Source organism: Bombus terrestris, chromosome 11 (assembly GCF_910591885.1).
Source record: "Bombus terrestris chromosome 11, iyBomTerr1.2, whole genome shotgun sequence".
Classification (NCBI taxonomy): domain Eukaryota; kingdom Metazoa; phylum Arthropoda; class Insecta; order Hymenoptera; family Apidae; genus Bombus; species Bombus terrestris.
In genome coordinates, this window is record NC_063279.1 from 11,556,775 (window position 1) to 11,571,371 (window position 14,597).

At 44.8% G+C, this 14,597-nt stretch overlaps 1 long non-coding RNA gene across 1 annotated transcript; it reads left to right on the top strand.

Moving 5' to 3' along the window:
- The first annotated feature begins 2,637 nt into the window (after nucleotides 1-2,637).
- On the top strand, nucleotides 2,638-11,416 carry LOC125385908. Its single transcript, XR_007225666.1, has 3 exons — nucleotides 2,638-3,484; nucleotides 5,657-5,953; nucleotides 8,429-11,416. It is a non-coding gene; the product is annotated as an uncharacterized LOC125385908 (long non-coding RNA).
- The last annotated feature ends 3,181 nt before the right edge of the window (nucleotides 11,417-14,597 follow it).

Sequence of the window (14,597 nt, forward strand, 5' to 3'; positions counted from 1 at the left end):
GGCTAACCCCTTTACACGCGTATCGATAGAGATACGCGTCTTCGGTTTACACACCGACCATGTTAATTACGTGTTAGTCGTACGTTGTAGTGCTGGACTAATATGCCCGCAAATTCGTGACGCGGCTCGTCAATACAGGTAACAGTGCAGTGTATTTCCATCCATGTGCCGCCATGCAGTGTAATTTTCCCCGTGCCACTGATTAATACCGCCTCGATATGATAAAACGGATAAAGATACTATATATATTCCATCTATAATAATGTTCTAATAAATTTTTCGGTAAACATCCTTCTCGAACGTCGAAGCTTTCGATGATAGATAACGTAAATATTTGATATCGTTAAAAAAGCCGTCCACCTCTGATAACCCTTGAACCAGCTTCCTCGAAAATACCACCCGTATCCCATAACATCGAGCACAACGTTAATTTCATTAAAACGTTCGATTGGAATTACCGAGTTGTCAGTCGTTTCGTCTCCGCTAATTGCCGATCAATTTTCCAATTTCCGCGGCGTTGTTGCGGCTTGCAGAAGGAAAAAAGAAGCTCGTCGAACGAATCCAACCGTACCAAACGTATTTACGGGGAGGAATAGCCACGTAGGATGTTTCGAGGCCGTGTTATTTCCTCCTCGTATCCAAGCGACAAGAACGATCCAGTGAAAAAAAAAAGAAAAGGGAAAAAAGAAGAGGAAAACAAGGTCCACTTTTTTTCCTTCTCGACAACATCATCTCGAACAGGAAAAGAACTTTCGAACTCGAAAGATGGCGGAACTACGGCGTGGAGGGATTGAAGGTGATTATTAGAAGAACGAAGGACTGGGTAATCGACGATACCATCCGCGAGAGAAAACGAAACGCCTAGACGGGGATGAAACTTGGATTTTCTTCGCCGATCAACCTTCCTCTCGTTTTATTCTGGTAGAGAAACGCGGTTCGCCGGTGTGCGAGCTTTAATTGATATTAGGAAGTTGAGAAAAGAAGGAAGTAGGGCGGAACAAGTCGTTAAAAATGTAGTGGACGGTAAACTTCGAGGCGGTTCTTTCGCGTTTGCTCTCGATGAAAATCGGCCCGCGTTTTTAATTGCTTCCCTACCCTCGAGCAAGCTCACGGAAGATTCTTCTTCAAAGAATAACCGGGTCTTCCCCTAGCGAACGTTGCGATCGTTGCGCGACCGTGTGTTTTCTTGCAATGGGAACTAAGGAAACGGATTCTAATTTTCCTTCGTTTCCTGCTTTCTTCGCGCGGCCCGGTTGAATTTCAGAAGGAAAAAGACTCGGCGCGAGCGTATTATTAGCGAGCCTGCCGAGAGCACCGTCGCTGAGAGCAAGAAACGGAAATGGCGCGACGTAAACGAGTCGTTCCGCTCTTCCGCGGATAAAGTAACAGTGGAGGTGAGATCAAAGTCAAGTCCTTTCTCTTTTCCTCTTTTCTTTTTTGTTTCACCTGCAACGAGAAATAATCTGGTAAAAGGGCTTTTTTCCTCGATACTTTGATACGAAACGCAAGTCTGGTCGCATTAAACAAAAACTCGAACATAGCACGCAGTCTCCTATCACGCGAGAAACAGACTTTTTTTTGTGTATTCCCAGACTACGACTGGTAGATTAACGTAGAGTTTCTTTGTTACAACTGCGAGACCAAACGCGAGGCGAAATAACGACGTTTAAAGTACAAAACGGTCAGATTCTGCTAACGTTTATACCGCGATAAGCTCTGTAGCGAATAAAACGCAAACACGTACGAAACGTAATTAGATTTTTGCGTCCATTGCCAGGCACGTTCGGTATACCTCATTTCAATGAAAAAAACATTCTCGTTTGTCTCGTCCGTTTCTCGAACGTCGGTGCACAGGTCCTCTCCCAAGAGACGAGTCCTGGATGATACGATGCGGGAACGTGAGCAAAGAACCGTCGTGAGACCTTGCACCCGAAATTCCCACCCCCTTTACGCGGCCAGAATCTAAAGTCCGTGGGGGACCTAACGAAAACACCGAAGCGAGGCGAATCTCCCTCGTTTCTGGGTGACTCGTGGATGAAAGGGGGATGACGGGCAAAACGAGATCGTGAGGCAAAACGAGAGCGACGCGCGCGGGAACAGAGGAATTGAAACACATTACGGGTCCATAGTAGGTGGAGGTAGGGGCGTGCTAGGTTGCCAGTCAAAGAGGGAAAAAGAATTAGGAAGCAAGGAAGGAAGGAAGTAACGAACGAACGAGACCACGCGAGAAAGATATAGTCTCTCTGTGATCCGACTCTCCCCTGAAGGTTGCTCGTGGAAGAGGAGGTTGTACGCCCTTGAACGAAGACGGGCAACAGGAGCGTACGACGTGCATCCCTTTGGACAGAGACGAATGCCTCGGGAACGAGGAGAATGCTAGAGTCCCGTGCGCTGAGACTCGGAGAAACGAGAAACGCAAAAACGTGAAGAAAAGAGACAGAGGGAAGAGAGAAGAAGAGTATGTAGTAGAGAAGAGAAGAGAAGAAAGGCGCGCGCGGTGTATGAAGCTCGATTTTCTGGGTGACGCTTGCGCGACTTGCGTTAAAGCGCGCTCGCGCCATCAGCCAACCACCACCAGCAACGACAACGAACCACCTCTCCCTGAGCGACGTGGTTCTGGGCAGAGCGACGGCAGGCGGGTAAACGCGAGCACCCGGCAGAGAAGCGGCACCACCATCAGTGCGATCACGAGCATCGCGAAGCCTGGTTTGGTCGCGGAAAATGCGCGGCAGGGGTGGAAAAGGGCCGACGTGAACGTACCACACAGCCTGTGCCTGGCTGGCTGCCCGCCGGTTTTCGGCAAGAGACGACACAGCAGCAGCAGCAGCAGCAGCATCAGCAGCCTGTTCGTGACGAGCCCCAGAATGCTCCTGGAGGGGGCTGACTCGGAAGGGGAGGGGGGGAGGCTCCAGAGTCGGCATCCTCGGTTCTAGGGTGGAAACCACTGCCACCGACAACGAGGGTTGGTGGGGGATTCAGAGAGGGCTAAAACGAGAGGTGGTTTGGTGGGAGGGAGAACAGTCGATCCCTGGGGCACTACCAGGGGGATTGGGGGTTGATATCGAGGGGCAGGGCTAGGTGGGCGAAGACGGAGAGGGCGCAGTGATCCCGCGACCATCAAACCAACAACACCGTCCCGACACAAAACGGCGCATCCTGCTGCGCCCCCTTCTTCTTCTTCTGTCGCTTCTGCCGCTTCTGCTTCTTCTTCTTCGTCGACACGTCCTGTTCCATCGTAGTCGGCCACGGCGGCGTCGACCGAAGTCGGCTCACGCATCCTGACTTTCTTGCCGCTTTCATCCAAGCAAGGTGTCGAACACGATCCTCCACGATGGATTCCATGGAGGTATCCGAGAGATTCATCTCCTGGACCTGCTGGACGATGGAGTATGGTTCTCCAATACGGTGACCGTGGCTGGAAGAGGATCCAGGAGACGTTCGATCATCTACCATTGGATCCACGGAACACGGAATTCATTGGCAGGTAAAGTATACGAGGATTTCTCCCGTGACGATCTCAAGGTCAATCTTTGGTCCGATAGGTTTCGTTCCGATTTTCCCTGATCGTGTCTTGCCGGTTAAAGTGCCTTTGATCGTAAAGCTTTTGACCTTCTTTTGGCGGCTCTTTCGCGACATTTTGATGATCCATGATGATCTTTATCGATACGTAATTTCCTTTTTTATGTCCCGGGCTGAGGTAGTTCAAGGTTACGTATAAATCAGGAAGTGACGTTTACAAGGCTTCAGGGTCATCGATGATACGGTCCGTTTTTTCGTATTGTTGTTTTGATGTAATTTATATTCCATAAAATTATTAATTAATGACACATAATTATTTGATGACGATTATTATTGCGTCCATTTTTCAATTCGTTAATATAAAACGTAGAATTTTCCCCATCGTATTAATATCATGTATTGATCGAATAAAACTCTTGATTAGAAAATGTACAGACTTGAAAAATTATAATCCGTGAGGACTGTACCGCGATGACCTTTGGTTACGTCAAGTTACATCATTCGACACAGTCGATCTAATGACATATGGTCAGCTACGAATGTCGATAGGAGAAAAACATCCGTGTTACGGGGAATCACCATATGTTACAATGCCGGTAACGTTTTCTTTGGTCTCGACGCATCATTTTTAAAAAAAGCATCCATCCAAGATAGACATCTCAAATGATGATACAAATTCATCGTACAATACGATACTCTCGTTACAATTCTACAGTATAATTTACGATATTATTATTCAAATACTTCAAACATTACAACCGAGTTACTTAATCGCTATTGTCGATGTTATCTCTCTTCTTCCAACAAAATTACACAAATGTTTCCGTACACGCAGATGATAACTGATGAGACGTTCCTCTTAAATCGCACGAACGTTCTTCCATGTCGTAAGGACAACGTAACATCCTGACTTCTATAACACCCGGTAGACGAGGTGTTCCCCTATTCCGCGTAAGTACATTATGGTGTGTACTGTTGTTTTATCAGTAGTGCAGGATCGCCATGGCTACGAAGTATGAATAAGCCGTTGCCGGCACGTCGCCGCTAGCTGTCTAATTACCATTTTCGTAATTTTCTGTCACGAAACTGACTTTCAGTCGCCATCCTTAAAATCAGCCCACGATCGGCCCAGAAGTCTCCGAAACTGTGACGAGAAAAATCTCTCGCCACCTATCGACCACCACGATTCCGACTACTTCCGCAATTCGATAATCCTCTGGGAGGGATCTATCGATCGTTCTGATACCAACACTTATCTATACTACACTTTCAAAATTTATTATCTATTCATTAAAAAATGTATCATCTATCCTACGATCTTAAATATCAAGTAAGTAAAATTCGAAACAAAACATATGCAATATCCTTTAAATATACATATTTTCAAATTCATTACCTATTCTGCTAAATATTAAATAAAATTTAGAGTAAAAATTATGCAATTTCCTTTGATTAGAGTTGTTATTACTATACAAAATTATTAGATTATCATTGATGTATCTAAAGTTTTATATCATTTATGATCCTTAATTATCGTTAATGGTCCTCGAACGACCGTTCTAATTGCGTGAGAGACAGTCTCGAGGATTGGACGATCCCGGCGAGACAACTTATCGAACTGTCAATATGTGATCAGCTGACGAACTCGGCTGAGGGTTTCAGGACGGATTCCTATTTATAACTAACCGATCGGTCGTCCGCCGTTCGACGTTCGACGCCTCGATTACGCTAGAAAGATTCGATTACCAACGCTTCAGGGTATTTAAACTTTCAACGATCTTCCCATCCGATTGCACAAAATCAATCCTCCGCATTCTACCAATCTTTTAAAACCATTATCCACTATGTGATTCCCTTTACGTGACAAATTTTTAAATATTCAATGTAGACGACAAAATTCTATCTTGCCAATAACGTGCACTTATCAATTCTTTAATTCTATATGTAAGTCAATGAAAGTCAAGAAAGAATTTAGAAGACACAATGAAAAGCTGTTGCTGACCTACGACCACTCAATTGCCTCGCAGGGCCGAGACACGTCTCCTCACCCCCTTGTCACAAATGCTGCCTCATCTTCCAACTCTCCCACTATCGTTACCTCTCTGTTTCGCTCATGAAAACTGTTCATTTGTTCTAGATACCAGGTAGAACCATGCGGTTCGTCGGCCCGGTACCAGGGTTCTCATGAATGGAGGAGGGTTCGCCAGGATCGATGAAGAGGGCGTGCCTTCAGGGGAGGATTGGTATCCGTGACGTTTTCAACCCCACCTGAGAAGGCCGCAAACGGAGTGCACGTGCTCGATTACGTCATAAGGATAGCCGGGACTGGAGCGAGAGTAAAGTCATTCAGTGATCCTGTATCGCTGCTCGTTCCACGGTCATAAGACTCCACTTCCGGTTCTCACCGTAACTGTAAATTAATGTCAACTTTACGGTAAGACCCATTAGTTTTGTTTCTTTTTCATCCCGAAAGATATGCATTTCTCGATCTTCTTGTTGAATTTTTAGTAGTTCAATTTTTAATAATACTTTCTGTTAATTTATTCATCATTTTTTTCGTAATATATTTGCTTCGAAACTTTTTCAGTTCGTTTTTATATATTTCTCAGCTTTGTAAGATGCAAGACCGTATAAGATTCTCATAGTTAAAGTCCTATAGTCCCATTTAAACTATTTCGTTTGCATTGTATAATTGCACCATAAAAGAACATCGCCTTGCAACTCAAAATATTCGTAACGTGCACAAATCCAAGTATCCAAGTAGCAGATCAAAATTCCCAAGTTTCACGTTCTCGAGGCGAGCGTCAAAGTCTCCATAGACGGGAATTCGCGTCCTTGGGATTTTATCGCTCGTATAATTAGTGTCGTATTCGCCACGCCCGATTACCCACCCCTGTTCTACACTCTCGAAAACAGCTCTTCTCTCGTGGTATAGTTACCAAAACCAGGTAACGATCGTTTTCTTTCTTGCGTCCCGCGTTTCTATCTCCGCAAAGTACCATTAGATCTCCGCGAGATCTAATCCAGATCGATCGTCCCAAATTCGCTTCCCCTACTCTTCTTTATCATTCAGCCCCTTTCACGAGGCACGACGCTTTTCCCCAAGAAATTAATGACACTTTCGACATCCCATTGCAAATGTCAACGTTGGCTAGCATTTAAATAACTTCGTATTAAATTCCTCGTCTCCAAGGGTGTCTCCTGCGAGGGTTAATAGGCTGAGATCGGGAGAGAGGGTGGGGGTTGTCGAGGTTAGGCGAGAGGGGTGGATGTAGCGCGAGGAGGGTTTAAATCGATGGATGAAACCCCCCTCCTGGTAACCCTGACCCACAGTTCTGACAGACGAGGTCCCAGCCCTTCGAGGGAATGCCCCATTGTACCACGGAAACCCCCGTTTCTTCCTCGCTCGACGGATGTGAATTGGCCTTTAGGGCGATTGTAGCTTTCAAGCACGCGCTGGACCCCGTCGCGCGCTCACACAAACACACACACACACACATACGAACACTGTTACGGCCCCCCATATCGAGACACGCGCCCTTTAAAACGAGCAACACCCTTCTCACCAAGGTTTTCGGACGAGTTTCGGTCTACGGACCCCTTCGCCCTTTACTAGGACACTCGGCCAAAGAGATACGCTCGGCCAGTCACCTCTTCCATCGCGAAAATTATGGGTTTTCGGTTCGAACAGCACGATCCGCTATTGTGTCTCAAAAGGGGCATACCCGTCTTTCGAAAAAATTCGCTCGAGTTAGTGTGTAGTCGTATCTCGTTGTTTTATGGGATAGACGAGTTCGTTAGAGATACTTTGTCAAACGAGGAACTTTTTTTTTATTGGAAAAGTTTCGGTAAAAGGTGTAAAAGTTTGCTCATTCTCTCGTTTGGAGGTTGTAGACGATCGTACTTGTTTGTCGAAGTTGTGTTAGTATCTCAATGGAATATTTTATGAATGAGAACGAGTATCGTTTAAAAAACTATAAATTTCTGATTCTTCACATTCCTCGATAAATATGTTAAAAGTTAAATAACGCAGTATTCGCATTCGAAATGGTAAAATCAAACGATCGTATACAAAATTTCCACCTTGTTCTTTCTGTGACTACTAATCTTTCCACGTCAAAATTTATCGTACAACGTAAATACTTGACAAAGGAAAAGCGATCTATAAACCGTGAAATTTCCAGTTTCCCATAGAGAATTCGTAAAACCACGTCGAAACGGAGCATAACGTAAGTCGTAAGACACGGTCATGTTCTCTTACGTAGAGAACTCCGTGGCGAACATCCATCAAGATCCGCGTCAATATTAGTCAGAGCATCCCATATGTCCCTTTCCACGCGAGGAAAAAGTATGGAATGGGGTGGCTTTCTTGATTATGCGAATATCTACAGACAATGGAACCCCAACGTCAGCTGCTCCCCGGCCCTGGATATCACGGGGTCGTACACCCTCAGCGAAATAAGCAATAAGTTATGGTGGGACTGACGAACCCCCCGTAGACCCCCCTACTCCGCGTACCAACACCCTCTAACCACCCCTGATCGTGGGTCCATAGGACGAGTGGTATCGTTCCATAGTATAGTTTCGACGCTCATCAAGCTCAGTTCGCATTGCGACGTGCATCGCGCCGTGTGCTCGCGTACGCTTTTTTTCTAACCCCCGCGCGTGCTCTCGATATTATCGAACGTATACATACGTGCATCGAATACGAAACGCATCCGTTGAACGCGATACGTTCGAACATTGTTCGAGTTGCAACGGTGATTAAGAATTTGTTGCTCGACCATAGTGTTACGACGTTACATCGTTTTATTCCTTTGTTTTTATCCCTTTTATCCTCTTTTTCATCTTTCTTATATTACGTTTAGTTTTATCCTTTTACATCGGGATGTTGACTTCACTGTGGCAGTAACTCGTCGTCGATGGGTTGACGGAGTAAAGACGGATAGAGGAGGAAGATACTGAAGAGGCTAGTGAATATTTCAGACTGTTGGTGGATTTTACGCGGAGGAAGATGGAAGAAGAAGTGAGATGGTGGAAAATACGAAGATGCGTGAGTCTGTGCTCCTTGCGTTCACTGCGGGCTTCCATGTGCCAACTTTTCAAAATTCATAAGGCACGCGGTGAATGCCAAGAGCGGACCAAATTCAACGTTCTCTATCGCGATACACGTCGACCGTAGTTGGCAGTTCACGGATTTCGACGATTTAACTGTGCTCGTTATTTTTGCTACGACAGGTCAGTAATGAGTTGAAATTTTCATGTCTGCGACTTTGATTTTCATTATGTTCGACGATTAATTTATTTTTCATTTTCCCTCTTTTTCTATTTTTTTTTAGTTTTATATCTTAATAATAGTAGACCGTAAAAGTGAATCGTAGTAATAGTTTTGAATGATTTCAAGTAGACGAGACTTCAGTAGTTCAGGAAAATCCTTTTGTTTTTCATTTTTTTTTTTTTTTATTCCTCCTGCTAGAATTTGTAGCACTTCGCCAATCTGCCTTGTATAGATCTTCAGTTTGATAACAGAGTGGGACTTTAAGTTTGTTGTAAAGTGAGATCATGTACAGTAACAGCTCCTCTTCGACTGTGTACATATGCATTCTTTTTAACAATAAAAAAAAATATCGTTTACTCCCGTCTATTATACCTGCGTCTCTCAATCATTTCTCCATCACAATTCTCTCTACTTCTTTCTCTTTCTTTTTCTACTCCCACCGAGTGCCTAACCATATCAGGTAAGGAACCTTGAACTTTCTCGCTCTCTCTCTCTCTCTCTCTCGGTCTCGGTAATTTCACCCTGTGAAGAACCTTATTCAACACGTCAATTAATTTTTCACAATCTACGAACCGGCGAAGGTCCTCTAATCCTCATTACGTGGCCACGTACGATCACAGTAGTATAAATTACAATGCTTCGTCAACTTTTCCCATTCTACCATAATCTATACTCATTTCATTCCCAATTTATCACGACTTATTTTTCCACCACGTTCGAGGTTTCCTTGGACGTATTTTCAACCCTCAAAAGATACCAAAAACGATCCACGCAATTCTACAAAACAACGAAGGGAGCCCTTCCTACGGTTTGTTCCCAATCCCTCGACTTTCTCAAGGACAAACTCGTGATCGAACCCAGCGATGATCGTAGAGCGGCATCAACGAGCAGCAGAGACATAGAGAGCAGGGTTAGCAATCGTTTTAAGTGTCCCAGCGTGGCACGAGCGGCGATAGGGGTGGGATAGAGGGCTTAAAGTCAGCACCCCCGTAATGGAAATTGGGGAATTCCCGAACGTACGACGAAAACGGCTGCTTGTATCGACCGAGTCCTCATCCGCGGAACGGGCAAATACGAGCTGCCGGTGGCAAGAGGGGGTGACTGCTAGCATAGGGGGGTGGCAAGGGGTGAACGGAGGTTTAAGGGTGGACGTGCGTTGCCTGGCAACCCATCCCTTCTCGCCAGCATCCCCTGGACCGCCGCGGCTCCGGCAACGATGCCACGTTACCAATACCAACCGCCGATGCTCTGTGCTTCCACCTTCTACCGACGCGGCTCGATTTTCCTCTACCCCGGTTATACGTATACCCTATTAAAGGAAACGCGTTCTCACTCTACAGACCCGTCCAACACTCCAGCAGTTTCCTCCATTATTCAGGCCCGATGCTCAACCACTGTCCCTTTTCGTCGGTTTCATCCCTCCACCTGCCAGACGTAGCATCCTCTCTCTTTTTCTTTATTTCCAGCTTTCCACGGGGCACCGCGGAGTATCTCCGCCGCGAATAATGGACGTCTGTGCACGCGAATTAGAAACGACGATCGCGAAACCAAGCGTACGCAAGCTTTCGTTATCGGAAAAGCGGTTCGATTGCAACGGGGGTTGGGGAGGATACGCCGTTATACTCGGGATTTGAGACGAGTTGGTAATAACGTAGATTATTCGATCGGTGGAGAGAATATTTTGTATACTCGATTATTATAGAGAAGCTTTTTTAAAAAGAAAAATTGCAATTTAGATTATTCGGTTGTTATTATAGATTATCGGAATTAGTTTGTTCTTAAATTTGTAAATATAGTGTAGAAATAATGTAGAGATGATCGAGTTTTAGGTCTGAGAAATCTAGATTATTTGATTATTATTATTATCATAGAAAATTTTTTCTTTGCAAATGGGGATGATAAAAACACGAACGTAGAGAAACGTGCCATAATTTCGAACCGTAAAATACTTTGAATTCGGAGAACATATTTTACTCGATCGTTATAATGAGCTTTTATCTTGCAAATGTGTGTAATGAGGATAGCAATATAGGAGGACGTAACTGAGCTTTAAAGGATCATGAATTTCGGTTGTCGTATAAAGCTTGATCGTAATAAAGTATTTTTTCCTGTAAGTTTATAGATTAACAGCAGAATTTTTAAACCTAATTTAGATATCGCGAGGTTTCACGTTTTCAAGAATATAATTTTATAAATATCGTGCGATATTCAAGAGTAACCTCCATCGTCCGATATCGACAGATCTATCTTTGCTCCTCGCCGAGAGTAGCGATTATTAATGACGCGAGTCTCGGCATCGTTGCAAGAACCAATAACATCTTAGATACGTAGATTTACGTAGATTACGTAGATATTAGAACGACCAAACTACTTTACCTTATATTTTATTAGAACGAATGTTTTCGATTGATCAAGAACTGTAATTAAGGTTTGAGAGTGTATATGTAACGCATTTGTGAAAGCAAGGTGTGTGACCGATTTACTAATAATACATTCGTATGAAGAAACATGTTTAATTGCATGATGTAATGTGGTTGGAATAAACGAGCATACGTAACCAATGCATCGCACATTCTTTCCAGCGATCCACAAAACGCATCAAAATGATAAACCCGCTCCTATAATTACCAAGTTGTCTAACTTGTCGCTTCTGATTATCTACAATCGTCGTGACTTTCACCAGCATAGAGTTTTACAATCGCTCCCTTCCGCGTTCCTCTCCTCGTCGAGCAGACAGCCGATCAAACTGAATGGTCGCTGGAACCATCACGCAATAAAGTATAACCCGAACGAACGCTTGTTAGCTCACGTTCCTCCCCTTCCTTTTACTTTTTCCCCATTATCTCCATCCTGCGTGTTACGGAGATAAAAAAAGAAACTAAGAAACCTCATCAGCATAAAGGACACAGATTTCTCGATATTTCTATTGAGATAAAGAACGGTCGTAAAATTCGATCAATCATTCATATCTCGTATAATGTGATATAAAAACTCATAAAACATCACACCATTCATAAGTTTCGTAAGAGATGATAAATACCGTCAGAGAAAAGATCCCTATCAGAAGCTTGCCGAAAGTCCTTGACGAGTCTCCCTCATCGGTGTCCTGATCATCAATCAAATCTCTTCTCAAGGTAAAAGCACGGTCGTTATCTCGTAAGAAGCCACGAGCTCCGTGGTGGGTAGTGAAGCACGAAAGCAACCTCCTGGTAAACCATGCATCAACGAAAAGCGTTTTCATGGCACGGTGAAGGCCGGTCGAAGGTAAAAGTAAAAGGTATGCCATTTTCGCCACGCCACCCCTGACCAGCTCCCGAAATTCTCTCGCTCCATCTCCTCCAGCGTAGGCGCGACAAAGAGATTCAGATGAAGGTCACTTTGCCAATAAAAAGAAGCTCGAAACAAGGGATGAAAGGGGGTGGACGTGAAACGAAACAAGACGCGGCCACTACAGAAACGGCGATACTCTCACCCTTTGCAATTCGATCAACGAATAAATTTCATTCAGGTGATATGTTCCTCGATGAGAGAAGGCCAAGCTCTGATACGCGTTGATTGCAAATTAGTTGATTTTATGCGACCATGGAGCACGATTAACGGCCGTCCCTTTCGAGTGGACTCGCTGCTGAATCAATTTACACGGGATGCTACTTTTTTCGAGTACTTTGAAGTAGAAAACTGGAGTTAGGTTGGTAAAGAGAGAAAGAGGAGTTGATTATTCTACGAAGAGAAGGTAAATGGTTCCACGGGTATATAGACCGAGGGGCGAGGGTGATGGGAGAAAATAATTCGCCCACAAAGATAGTTAGACACCGAGAAAAGTTACACCGGGTGTAAAAATGTTCGATCGAGGCAACGTAGCGGAAGAGATACGGACGCCTCTTCCACTATCCTTTTTAAGTAATCTTATACGAACAATTTCAAGAGAGCGAAACGTACAAAGGAAGTATTACTATATTTCGAAACTCCGGCTTCGAGTTAACGTCGGTTCTTTTATGAAACACGCTTTAAATATTTCAATGTAGGTTCATCAGCATCGGTTGAGAAAGACGTCGATATCAAGGGACGGTATCGAAGCATCGCGATAGATGTGCAAGCTTTAATTACATCCTTTCCAGGCCCTCGTTCGACGTTGCATCCAGATAAATGAATATTTATCAACCTCTTCCCTCATCTTCGTTGGGCACATTCGAAATCTAATCTCTCGTCTAAAATGTAGGGAATGGTTAACACAACTATGTAGGAGTGTTTACCAACTCCTCGAGGGTCCTTCAACTTTCTTCGACCGAGTCCTTTCACGTTGCCGCAAATTACGCAAATTATCGGCGGTATCCGCGTTTCCCCGGTGCTCGTTCCGCCTCCATGGCCGACTATTTCGACGTCGTTTCCGGCTGACGCGAGAGACGCGTGCACCGTAAAATCAGCACGCGAAATCATAAGCCGAATATACTCGTCTATAATTCACCGGATTACTCCAGCGTGAAGTTGATTCTACCAGTCAGCGCTTTACCGCTAGCAGAAAAAAGAAGAATGAATAAATGAAACAAGCATTTCGTTCAGTGAAAAAAATGGGGGAAGCTAGTTGGAATTTTTTAACAGAGATATAAACCAGGCCTCGGGAAAAAGTTTCCAAATACTTCCCCTATAGTTTCGCGATTCACCGGCTGTAACACGGTCCATTCCGTGGATTTTCATCGAATAATCATTCGATCCTAATGTCGTCACCTCGACCGTCGACCAATGCTACCGACATCGTTTCTCTTTCTCTCCCTCTTTCTTTCTATTTCTTTTTCTCTCCCTCTCTCTCTCTCCCCGTGGTCCAGGGAGAAGCTGAGAGCACTCGAAACACGCAAACAGAAGGAACCTATATAACGAAGGCGAAACGAAGAAGAAACCAGTGGAGAAAAAGAAAGAACGAAAGAAAGCAGAAAAGGAAAAAAAAGTTGAGCCCGAGCAGGAAGGAAAAGGAGACCGGAGGGATACAGAGAGGACAAAAAAGGAGCCGAGGGAAGGAGAGAGAAAAAGAAACGAAGACAGGAACGCGATGAAGGGATCCGCGCGAAGAGAGGGTTAGGCAAACGGCGAGGGGAAGTATGGGAGAGAGAAGCGAAAGGGGGAGGAGAGAATCACGTGGGAAAGGGGAAAAGCCGAGATACGGGGAGAGATCAATACGAGGTCGCTAGGCAACGAGCCTCCGGCGATCTCAGTCCGGGTAGACAGGGTGCCGCCACCAACCCCTGAAGCCACCCACTAGCCACCCCCCGAACCGACCTGCCTCCCGTTGCTCTCTGAATATACCCCGTGTGCTCGCCTCTCTCTTCCCACCCTTCTGGTTACTCCTCATCCTACTGTTTTTCATCCTCTCTCTTTCCCTTTCTCTCTATCTGTCTCTTTATGTTTCTCTCTATATGTTTCTCCGCCCTGTAGCCGGCTCTACTGCTTTTCCTCGTCGTCACCAACCCTGCTATCTCCTGCGGACGTACGCTGCCTTCGAAATCTCTCCTGCACCTGGCTCTGCGAGGCTCTTGATACCGCTTGCAATATTTACGATAGCCGTTTGCATAGGAATCTCGATTTTGCGGCGGATACGCTCTCGCCGGTTTGTCGAACTGTATATCGAAAATCAGCCTTGTTATATCTCTACCTTGTCTCACCTGCGTCCAGACCGATCTCTTTCTTCGTTTGATTTTTTCTCTTCCCTTTTTTGCATTCCTTTCCTGTGCTTTTTTTATGTTACGTTACCGTAGGTCCCCTCGTCTGATCTGCGTCAAGCGATTGACTTTTTAGAACTCGTTTGAAG